Source organism: Thrips palmi, unplaced genomic scaffold (assembly GCF_012932325.1).
Source record: "Thrips palmi isolate BJ-2018 unplaced genomic scaffold, TpBJ-2018v1 HiC_scaffold_4, whole genome shotgun sequence".
NCBI classification, from domain to species: domain Eukaryota; kingdom Metazoa; phylum Arthropoda; class Insecta; order Thysanoptera; family Thripidae; genus Thrips; species Thrips palmi.
In genome coordinates this window covers 6,902,946-6,914,847 of record NW_023144631.1, presented here as the reverse complement: position 1 = coordinate 6,914,847, position 11,902 = coordinate 6,902,946, and the positions used below count along the sequence as shown (strand labels likewise).

Sequence of the window (11,902 nt, the reverse complement as noted above, 5' to 3'; positions counted from 1 at the left end):
AGGCCGCGCGCTCCCCTCCCCGCCGGCTGCTCCCCCCTCCCATTCTTTTTATTTCATTCAACCCTTTCCTGCCGTGTCGTCTCCCCTATTAATTTACATGCCTACGCATATGCGTGCGAGTGAGACAGAGCGAGGCCGGTGGGGGGAGGGGGGCGGAAGCAGAGGACAGCAGAAGGGCAATGAAGAATGAAAAAAGAGCGGGCGAGGTGTGAGTCGTTATGCAGAATCAGTCCCCGCCGTGTGTCGTGACCGAGAGCATCCCGGGCAAGCCGTGGTCCAGGACGATGCTGCGCGCACCGCACCGCGAGCAGGCCCGCCGCCGTCGTCGGCGACCTGGCCGAACCCCGTCGGGACCGTCGACGGCGACGTGCCGACACCCTCCCGACGACGGCGAGCGTCCCGAGTGAGGCGAGCCGCGCCGCCAACAGCCAGCAAATGTAACTTTCCGTCGGAAAGTGAGGCAACAGCAACAGTGTTTGTGTGCGTGGCTGCCACAATGTTGCCGCCCCCGATCGCTGCCAATCTGTGTCACCAAGCCCCCGTGTGAGTGGAGTAGTGTGTGGAAACTTGGTCGTGCAACAAAAGGCGTCGTGTGGAAACGGCGCGGGTGGCGCCATCGGGCACCAACCACAACAAGACCGCCATCCTATGCAGGACCGCCCCGGGGGTCCGTCGTGTTGAAATAAGGCCCCTGGGGACGCCCAGGTGCGCGCGTGCGGCGGAACAAGGCCCCGCCGCTATCGGAACGCGCGCACGCGTGCTGCTGGGGGAGGAGGAGAAGGCCTTCATCGTCTTTGAAAGCGGCGGGCCGAGGCGGGCGCGGATGTTGCCGCCGAGGGCGATGGTCGGTCAGAGCCACGCTGATGGAGCGCCATGATGTTGACGCCGAAGCAATCGGGGGTTGAATAGAGTGGATGAGGGGGTGGAGGAGCGGAGGCGGCCGAGGGCAAGAGGGTCGGCCATCAGGTTCTGCACCAATCGGAGCGCCACCCCGCGCCACGCCGCCTCGCCACCCCCGCGGACCGCGGCGGTGGCGGCGTTTTGTAGAGGAGGGTGTGGAAGACTGATGACTTTGGCAGGCGCCCTGAGTGGGGCGGCCAAGGCCTGGCCGAGGTCTGGCCGAGGCAAGGTTGGCGGCAGAGGCCGAGTTTGTAGTCCAGGTGGGGTATCTTCTCAGGCAGGCCCAGGCCCACCCACGCCAAACATTTTGGCCATTCCTTTTATTCCACGGCGCCGCTTGCGCCGCTCTTTGCACAACGCGTCTCGCACATTGCTGGCGCGGCGCGCGGCGACGCTTTACAGCGTTTTTCCGCCCTATTTCCCCTTTCTCGTCGCCGCCGTCCTCGCCGTCCTCGCCACGGGGCCCACATTGTCGCTGATGTTCGCGGCGCTACGTTAATATGTTTGCCCCGGCGCATGAAATATTATGTGAGTGCGGCCGCGCCAGGCCGCGCCAGGCAGCAGCAATGTGCGCAAATTTGTCCTCTGATTTCGCGGCGCGCGGTTGCTTGCCAACATTGCGGTGCGAACAGGGCAAACTTGTCGCAAGCAGGCGCAGCGGCCGCCCCACCCCACTCCGCTCGTTGCGGTGCTTTGCTGCCCCGGATTTCCAAAATGGTACAGTAATCCCCGCTGCAATGGCGTCCGCTCGAAATGACCGTGACTCATCCGGACGAGCTGACCAGCCAGCCACGACTAGGGACTGGAGACAAAGGGCTAAGGGGCAAAGGGCTGGCCCGCACACAAAGGGCTGACCAGAGACAAAAGGGCCGCCCTTAAAACAAAGGCAGCGCTGCCGGCCCGGCGCGGCCTGGCCAGATAAATTTCCTTAATGTGTCCGACGGTTAATTTCGGGACAATGCGCGTGTAGGCCGATAGGGCGAGGGACGCGCGGGGTGTACAGTGGTGCAGTGTACCGCGGTGTACCAAGCCGCGACCCGGCCAAGAGTTTGTTTCCAGAGTCGTTTCCTTCGCAGTGTCCCTCCGGCGGCGTCCCCATAGCGTACCAGCGCCGGGTCCACTGCGACGCCCGCGTCCTCCCCTTCGTCCTGGCGCACCCCTGCCGCCGACCGGCCGCCATCTTGCCTCGGACCGCGCGCCGCCCGCGCCGCCCGCCTGGCCTGGCCCCGCACAGTGGTCGGAAAGTTGGGGAAAATATTGGCCGTTTTCGTTTTTCTTGCTTGCTGCTTATTTGGCTCGCGTCCCCTGTTCGCTGTTTCTTTTCGGGTCCGATATACAAGAAGAGAGCTAGAAATTTAATTTTAAATTGGGTTGTGTTTTACCGCGTGATAAATTCTGAAAGGCAAACTTGGGGGCATGTTGATTTTGTGGGAATTTCTCCGGCAAGACAATGTTGAGGCTGGTACCTCACACTCGCGGCACGAACCCGCTCGGCGCGCGTGCCCGCAGGTCCCTCATCTAGGCCCTGATGCTGCAGCGCTTGCTCGCGGTTTCTTCCCCCGTGTCACACATCCTGCAGAATGTCCTCGCCTTCGTGAACCTGAAAAATTAATCCCTCCTCCGGGCCGGGCCCTCGCTGGGCCCTCGCCGGGCCCTCTCCCACTTTTCTTGGCAATCCCTTACCGGGCGAGGCATCCCTGCAAGGCTTGCCGAGCTTTCTAAAGCCATGAATAAAAAACAACTCTTTATGGGGCCGAGAGACGGATGGAGCTGCCAGAGGTTTCGGGTTAGATCGGCGTGGAAAAAGCAAGGCCCTGCTTCAATGAAGGGATGCATGAATGAATGAGCGATAAATGAACGAATATGAGGAAAATGAATGGAGAGTGTGAGCGAAGAGAAAGGGAAATTGAACTTCAAACAACGCGTCCTCCCGCGAATTTGCGCCTCCGAAACCGCGGAGCAGAGAAGCCCCCGGAATGCGGAAAACGGGAAAAGAAAAGGAAGCAAAGAGGATGAACGGTCGGGCGCTAAAAAGCAGGGCTGTCGCAAAACATGTCACGGGCGTGCAAAAATACAAATGAGATGAAGGGAGAAGGGGAGCGGGGAGAAAGAACGAAGAGGACGGTCGCAAAAAGAAAGAAAGGGAGTGAAAAGACGAGGCGACTACCAACCACTGCTTTTTAAAGCTCATCCTGAGTGAATGAACGCACACCTCGCTGTCTTACCGCCTCGCTGGGCAGAGATCAGACGGGGAGGCGGGGCGGGGCGGTCATAAAGACTCGTCACACTCGCGGGGCTTTTCACGCTGCAACAAAAACAACAACAACAACAGTTGTCTCGGAAACAACAAACGCCCGCGCGCGTCCATTCACGTTCTTCCGTAATTACCGCAGCTCGTTTTCGTCTGCTTGACGTGTCGTCTGCCAAAGCAAAACGAGGACAGTCGGGGAATATCGTCATTAAAATCCGGCCTGTGTGAGTCAGGGGCTTCACAAACGCGCGCACAACGCGGCGAACGCGGCGCGCTCGCTCGCACTCCCTCCCGCCGACGTGTGAAACGGCCCTTGTCTGCGCGCTGTGAATAGCGCCCGAGTAGTGCGAATAGTGCGGCGAGTGGCGCCCGCTGTGTTTCTTTTGCCTGTTGCCGCTGGAAAAGAGAACCGCTCTTCATGCATGCGGCCGGCCGCGGTGCGCCCCTCGCGCGGGCCCCCTGGCTCTCCACCGCAAACTCCGGCCGCCGCTGTCCGAGAGTAAATAAACAGTTTACGGTGCAGTTAACGCGCGCCCACTTTACGGCCGTGCTGCAAAATTCAGACAAAACGGCGCTGGGGTGGCCGCTGCGTGTCCGGCCTCGCCGAGGGCGTGTCCGACGGACGTCCAGGCAGCGGAGATAAAAGAGAGACAACCCCTTCTGTTTGCGGACGGCGACCGCAAGCGAGCGCCAGCGTTATGGTGATGCGCAGACAAAGTGCGGATTTACTACGGCGGCAGTGAGGACGTCCGTCCCGCGTCGCCCGTTGCGCGAGGTAGGCAGCCGTAGGCAGCGCACTAAACTTGTGTGGCTGTATAAAAATAAATATGGGATACTTTGCCACGACGAGCATAACGCGAATGGACAAATATTTGAGTTACCAAAACACAAATCTACCGCCTTATTTCAGCAACTCAAGCCAATGGTCAGCATAGACGAAAGAAATTCATCAGTCTTAGCAAAATGTCCCTCTTCCGCGCAACAGAGTTTCCGGAAACTTACTCCGCCTTCAATGGCGAGTTTTGCTGCCATGCGCTGAACGAATCGTTATGCATATTTCGGGTGCGTGCCCCGCGGTGCCGCGGTCCCCGATCGGAGACGCAGCGAGAAATGAGCGCGGGGCGTGCGCGTGACGCGTCGCGACACTGGCGTGACGGATGCGGCCGGCACGCGCTGCGTGGCAGTGCGTCGCGCTGTCTGGCGCACATGGCGAGCAGGCGGGCTCGGCGTGACGAGGGTCGCGGCGGCCACGGCGTGCTCGCGAGCCGTGGCGGGGCGGGTCCCAAGGGTCCGAAGGGTCAGCGCGGCCGTCCCTCGGCCTTGGCCGGCCCGGGGTCAAGCGATCATCGCGGAGATACATAATAACAAACCCTCGCCGTCGGCAGGTTGGACGGCGCGGCGCGTCCCCCAGGATGCCCAGGACGACACCCTACTCCGGCGGAGCGGACCCGTCCAGGAAGCGGAAGGACGACAAGCTGCATGGCCTCGATCCGGGACAACCCTTCTGTGTGTTGCAACTGACCCACATTTTGGCAGCGCTGCAGCCACTTCCGCCACCGGTCATGCCAGACCGGTATGACGCAGGTAAATGTAATGTGTCGCGCAAAAAGATCGGTTTACGCACTGTACTTACCCGACCTGCTTTTTCAATTGGAGCAGATGCGTTTTCCATACGCGTGCTAGTGTGTGTGCCTGTGTGTGTGCCGGCGACGAATTCCAGTGCGAATTTGCTACACTCGCCGGGCCAGCTCTGATTATACCCTTTCTCCGTCGGTGATGAAGTAGTAGTAGTCGCGGTCGTTGTTAGTGAAGCGAATGTTGGATTTGCATTTTGGGAAGCTCGTGCTCGAGCCTAGTCTATTTCGTGTCCGATTTCTTGCCACGGCAGTTTCGGCGTCCCTGCATGCAGATGTCTCTGGTTTTGAATCGTGTGCCGCAACGGACGTTTGCTTTCGTGAAGAGTGCAGGGGCGGCCGTTCCCGGCCACCGTGTGTCGAAGTGAAAGTCGAAATGGCGGCGATCCAGACAAAATAGTGAAAACAAATCCTTTAATGGCAATGTTTACCTTTATTCGGGCCCTTCAGTTACAACTTCGCCAGGGCAGCGTCCTCAAAACGGAAGGTCGTTAGGAACACGACGACGACGTCGGCACATTCGATCTGTTGAAACGGGACGCGAAGCAAGACAGGTGACTTGGGCGGGCGCGCTTCAGGGGTGGTGGGCGCGTTCGCGGCGCGCTCCCGGCGCGTTCCCCACGTCGCGCTGACCACTGGCGAGCCACTGGTCAGACGGGGCCATAAATAACGTCCCTCGCGGCGTGGCGTGGATCGTCGCGGCTCGCGGTCAGCTCGGGCCGCTAATTCGCTTACATGTGTTGCTCTCGCGCCCCCCATTGTCACCAAATACATTTTTGAATGCTTGGGGCGTGTTCCCTGTTCCGCGCGTTGCGGCGGCCGAGCGGTGTGTTGTGTGCCTACCACTCGGCCACCGGCCGGTCTTGTTTGCGAGTCGGTCTGTCGGGCGGCGAAAGTAGTAGTTGGCCCCTTGTTACGGGTGAAAGCCCCTGAGCCCTCTCAGCGTCAGTAGTAAGGTGGCCTCCTTGCTACAGGCGGCCCTCTCGGCGTCAGTAGTAAGGTGCCCCCCTTACTACGGGCGAACGCCCCTCAGCCCCGGGCCGACTGCGGCAGACGATGACAGTGGCTCAAACCACGAAGGGGAAAAAAAGAGGGACGAATGACAGGAGTAGCAGACAAGCTTATTGCCACTCGTACCGCCGCCGCCCGCCTTCAGGTTCAATTTCAGCCAGAAATGCAATAAAGTTGTTGGCGGTGTCTGGCTGGATCCTGTCTCCTCGCTGTCGCCCTGTCCTTCCAGACTCAAATCGAACCGCCGCCTGCCCGTCCGCCAGTCCGCCACACTGCCAAGTTTCTTTTCTCGTTGACACGGTATTCTGGTACACCGCAAGGAACTCGCGCTGCTTATCAAAGCTTCCGCCCACGGCGCGCATCCGGATTAAAAGTTTGGTGATTTACTGGCAATAATGAGCAGATTCCTCACCCCTTTTGTCTGTTGCAGGGTGGGGCTGTCCCCGGCGGACTTAGGCGCCGGCCTCATAACTGCGATATATGAGACGGCTGATAAGCCTGCCGGCTCAAGACGCGGGGAGGCTTCGCTGGGCCGGGCTGGGCCGGGCTGGGCTGCGGAGGACATGGAGGGAGCCGTGCTGCGATTATGGTAAACGCAAATCGCCTTCGCGATACGCGGATTTCGGACGCCGCGGCCCCGGCCTCGGAATTTATGTCCCTCCCAATCAGCACGCGTTATCGTGCGTGACGTCACGGCCCGCGTGCACTAGCGGCGCACTTTGTTATGGTGTGGCCGGCCGGACAGGGCTTGACGGCGTGGCGTCGGCGTCCTCGGCCACCCCCATGGCACGCTGGCACGGCACGCTGGCAAGGCGCGCTGGCACGGCATCGCAGCGTCACGGCGGAGGGGAGGCAGCGCGCATCGATTCCCCCCACCCCTTCGCCCCACCCCTTCGCCCCACCACCGGCGGCCGCCACCCCCGGGAGACAACATCTAGTGGTCCATCCCCTCCCCTCCAGTGTGTTGCTCCTCCCCTCCACTCGGCCGGGCCGGCGGGGCTGGCAGGGCTGGCAGCCCCCCTCCAGCGGCCCACGCCTGCCCGGCCGCCCGGCCGCCCGGCCCGCCGCACCGGGAGGTAAGGCTAATGTCACTGCATGGTCCTGCCCGGCCTGGTCCTTGCCCCCCAGAGTCCTACAAGGCCCGCAAGGCCAGGTCGGCGGAGTGGCGGGGCCAGACTTAATTTGCGAATTTAGTTCGGCCATTCCCCGCCGACCCGCCGAGCAGACGGCGTGTCCGCCGAATAAAATGTTACGACTTGGAATATGTTAGGCTCTCCGCGATGGACCTAACACGGCCGGCAATTTCGGCTCCAACTGCTCCTCCATTCCACCCTCCACGTGTGCGTGTGCGAGTGTGTGTGGCCATGTGTTCGCGTCGTTGCCGGCGCCAGCAGCTCCCTGGAAATGAAACAGCCGCCGTCGTGACGGCAGGGCGGGCCGGACGCGCGCGTGGCATTTGATCCGTTTCGGCATTAGAAACGCCGCGAAACGCCGCCAGGCCTGCCTTCGCGCTGCCCTGCGTCCTCCGTCCCTCCGTCCGTGTCGCCGCTGGGGGTGAGCCCTGCCTGGCCCTGCCTGGCCCTGCGCTCCGTGGGTCGCGCGCACATGTGGCCGAGTGTGTGTGTGTGTGAGGGAGGTGGAGGGGGTGGCGAGCTGCGCCCAGCGAGGGCGGGCGGCCATTTTGTGAGACGGCCGTCACATGTGGCCTCCCACCCCTACCCTCCCCGCCCTGTGTGTGTGTGTGTGTGTGTGTGTGTGTGTGTGTGTGATTCCTCCCCTCCTCTGAGGGGCTCGCATGTGTGGATGACTTGCCGGCGGCCCTGGCGGCCCTGGCGGCCGACACACCCCTACGCCAATTTATACCCTCTCTGTCCGGAGCACCCTAGTCCGCGCGCGCACACACACGCACCCACACACACACCCACACGGTTTGTGATTACGCACCCTCTCTCTCTCCCTCCCTTTCTCTCTCTCTCTCCCCTCACGCTGCATCGGGATAAAATAACCATTTCCTTATTCCTATAATGTATGCCCGGGCGAAATGCAAACATTTTCTCAGCAAACACGATACAGTACGTCCGCCCCGCTCCGCCCTCCTCGGCCCAGTGGCGGCAGGCCGAGGCAGGGCCACCAGGGCGCGTGGGGCCGAAGCGCGATGGACTTGCTGCATTATGCAGTCGCTGTTGGCCGAGTGCGTGGAGACGACCCCTTGCCTTTATTTATACATTTCAACGCTGCCCCGCTATGATCGTTCGGCGCGTCGGAACAACCGCCGTGATTGAAGGCCGGGCTAGTGCGCCGTTAATTATGGAAGTGATGTGCCTTAGCCCGGCCTTGCGGACGGGCTGGCGGTTCGCACACACACACACGAGGGCCCCGCGGGGGGACGTGTGGGGCGACGCCAGATGTCCCGAAGCTGACGCGCATCCCTTCTCGCTCCCTTCCTCGCGGGCGGGCCATTTTCTCCGAGTCCCCGAAATGAAAATATTGACGTTTGCCGAAGCGAATAAGTTCGGGCGTGCCGGTTGGCGACGGCGCCGCTCGCGTGGGTCTGCTTCCTGTGGGGGGTGATGTACAGGCCGAAATAAAGAAGTTTGGCGCAGTGTGACACCCGCGGCGTCGCGCGGCGTCGCGCGGCTCGGCCCGGTGCTTATTGAGCATCTTGTGTCCTCTCCACGCCGCCCCGCCCCACTTCGTCCCGCCCGGCCGCAGACAATATCCTCGAAATTGGAATGCAGCGGCAGTGGTCCTGATTGTAGCGGCGATGGTGCCAGCGCGCGCCACTACGCTGATCGATGGATGTGCTCTGCTCCGCTGTCGTCGCCAGCACCGCCGCAGAGGTCCGGGACACAGTTCAGGCGGACACAGCGGCCATGGACCAGTTCCAAACATTTCTCGAGCAGTGAGTTGAAACTCACGATCCACTCTCATTATGGGGCGGCTGCCCATTGGGTCTATTTTAGTTTCTGAAACCTGGACAACTAGACCCGCTTCGCGACTTTAGAGCTCCAAACGTGTCGTCGTGTCCATCAGTACAACTGGGTCTTCCAGCCCATGATCCAAAGCGGGCAATATACGGACCCCGTCGCCCCCACCCTCATCGCGTCTCGCAAAGTCATCCAAAGATAACCAGTGCAAGCAAAACCCGTTCAGAAAAGAACAGAGCGGGGAGGGAGGAAAAACGTGTGGGCTGCTGCAAAATTTATATCTTGGTGAAAAGGAAAGTGTTGCTGATCGAGGCTCGTGCAGTATAGACAGGACGTCCCTCCCCCTCTGTGCCTCCCTGCGCTTCCCTAGCCAGCAGTAGGCACGCCCACGCACGCACACAGACGCACACAAACGCACACACACGCGGTGCACCAGGCCCCGATCATCATTCTTTCGATTCTGCTCAGGCCCTTTGCTTATCTTTTTCAATCGCCTGGAGCCTTGCAGCCGCGCGGCTCTGTGTGATGGAGGGATGTCCGCCTGTCTGTCTGTCTGTCTGTCTGTCTGTCTGTCTGTCTGTCTGTCTGTCTGTCTGTCTATCCGTCCGTTCGTGATGGAAGCATCACCTCTTGCTTTTTGCATCGAATTAGGAGCTACTGGAGCGGACTGGGCTCCGCGGTTTGGGCTGGAGAGTGACTCCCAGAGGGGGTCAAGCGAACCGCGAACGGCATTGATAAGGGGGCGAGTTCCGCCAGGTCACTGCAAAAAGAAGAGCGGGACGAGGGTCAATTACTGCAGACGCCGTTTTCTGCTCGACACCGCGTCCGCAGAGTTTCCAGTCGAGTCACTTTTTTTCAGCGATTCAATTAAAGACAGCGATTCGTGGCCAGCTCGGTGGCGCTCCCCCGCCACTGCCTCTCCCTTTCTTCCTGTCCATTCGGGGCCGTCCTTTTTTCTGCGACCGATCTACTTTACAAGCTGGAGGATAAACTTGACTATCGAAACAGATTCGCCTGTCCACACTCAGCTGTTGGTTTCCTTGCCTTGTTTCTTTTTTTTTTTCAAAGTTAAATGTCTCTTTTTCTTTGCACGGCGCCGTTACTTTGCCCGTCCCAGTGGAAGCGGCGGCGCCGCATGGGACTCCGCGGGGAGAATTGCATGTTTTGGCCGCAAATCACGCGAGGGCCTTCGAGGGATTCGGATAGTACAAAGGAGGCAGTCGCAAAGGTGCCGCGGTGTACTTCTTGTTGTGCTTGTTGTCGCTGGGAGCCGTAATGGTGCAATAATTCCGCCCGCGCGAATTAGGAATAAAATTTTGTGTGTGCACGCCTCCGCGTGTGGTGGGGGAGCGTCCATTCGTTGGTCAGCACGCCGTCACGGTACGTCGGCCACCCCGCGGCCTCCCCTCCCCGCGACGGACTAATGGGGGAGGCGGGTTGCAGCGGTCACGGCCTGGATGGCCTGGACGGACATCGCCCTCCATTCCACGCCGACGTCGCCGTCAGCTAGCGAGCTGAGGGAAAATTCAGCAGTCCGCATTGAAAGCGCGTCGAAAGAGTTTTTTCCCGTTTTCACACGTCGAGGGACGAAACAACAACAGCAGCCAGGGAAAAGTGCGACGCGACGACACAGGAAGGCCCTTTCCGTTGGCGCGGCGCGGCCCTGCTCCAGGCCCTGCTCCAGGCCCGCCCTTTCAGCTCCGGTTGCCGTCCTTTGGAATTATTTAGAGGGAAATCCCCAGGGCGCTGTACGGTTCGATCCGTTATGTGCGCGCGGCTCAAAAGAGCTGCCAAGGCATTGCGGCGGTGGTTGTTGTTGTCGTTGGCGGGGGTGTTGTTGTTGTTGCTGCTGCCGCTGTACGCACCGGAGGTAGCCCCGGAGCCATGGCAACGGCCCCACACGTAGTGGCAAAAGAAGCGGCCCGGAGCTTCCGGACGGGGCAGGGAGAAAAGGACACACACAGACGCACACAGAGTGACACACACACACGCTCACAGGGTTTTTGGTACAGTCCTCGCTCCAGGCTCCCCTTCTCCCCACGTCCCTCTCCGCGCGCACAACTCCTAGTTCGTCGAACACTATTGATTCCCTGTGCACTGCGACCAGACTCGCACAGCACACACATACACACACTCACACACACTGGCGCGGCATCCCATATGCAGACGAGCTGAAAGGAAGAACAAAGGAATAAAGAAAGAACGTAACCCTTTTCCCCCTCCTCGACGCGACGCCCCTGCCGAGGCAAAGATGAAGGGGTTGTCCTCGGCGATAAAGGACCCGGAGGCTCGGTTCCGGGTTCTGTTCCGGGTTCCGGGTGCGCTGGGGATGCTTTTAGTTGGGGTTGTGAAAGCCGGGCAGGCCAGGGGCAGGCCAGGGGCAGGCAGCCTTACCTGCGCGGCGTGCGCGGGGCCTTGCCGGCCTCGCCGGAGCCGCTACCTGCCTATGCAAATGAGGAGAGGCCGGGCGACGCGCGTCCGGAGCCGCCGGAAAGGCGCGCCGCGCGCCCGGAACCGTTTTTGATTTGATTTAATCAGCGTGTGGTGTGTGTGTTTCAGGTTTGGCCGGCTGCGACACCTCGGGGCCGTCGGCGGCCGTCGGGCCAGGGCCGTCACTGGGACCGGAGCCAAGTGCCGCAATAATGCCCTTCAGCGCGCTCCAGCCCTCCCCTCGCCTTCGTAGGGGAGGCCCGAGTGATGGCCGCGTCCGGGAGTCGTCGTCCAAATGTCGTCGTTCGGCCCGCGGCCCGCCTCGGTCCCTCCCTCTGGCGTCCCTCCGTCCCTCCGTCCCTCGCGCAGCGCACCAAACCGAGCCGTCGTTTCCAGCAGCACACCCCGGCCGCGCGCCGTCCGTCTTCGGCCCCATTGCACTGGAAAAAATACAACGAAGAATCCAACCTTTGCGCCAGCGGAGATGGTTGCATGTTTTCGAACGACATGCATCTTGATGCATGCAAGCAAGTACAGTGACTGCTTGCTAGACATTCACGAACGAATTATTTTCCAGCTTTCATGTCCTTAATAAACGAAAATTCCGCCTGAAAGTAACTTGTTTTGAACGTCGAAATCGCCACCAGCCCAAACACCACCAGGCACACCACCGCGACGTACTGCCAGGCCACGCCACGCCAAGGAGGCCCTCGTCTTGGCGTTTGTTCGCGGCCCGGCCCAGGCCAGGC

At 60.8% G+C, this 11,902-nt stretch overlaps 1 long non-coding RNA gene across 1 annotated transcript; it reads left to right on the top strand.

Annotated features, from left to right (window-relative positions):
• The first annotated feature begins 425 nt into the window (after positions 1-425).
• LOC117649694 lies at positions 426-11,334 on the top strand. The gene is made up of 3 exons (XR_004587988.1): positions 426-543; positions 4,537-4,735; positions 11,283-11,334. It is a non-coding gene; the product is annotated as an uncharacterized LOC117649694 (long non-coding RNA).
• The last annotated feature ends 568 nt before the right edge of the window (positions 11,335-11,902 follow it).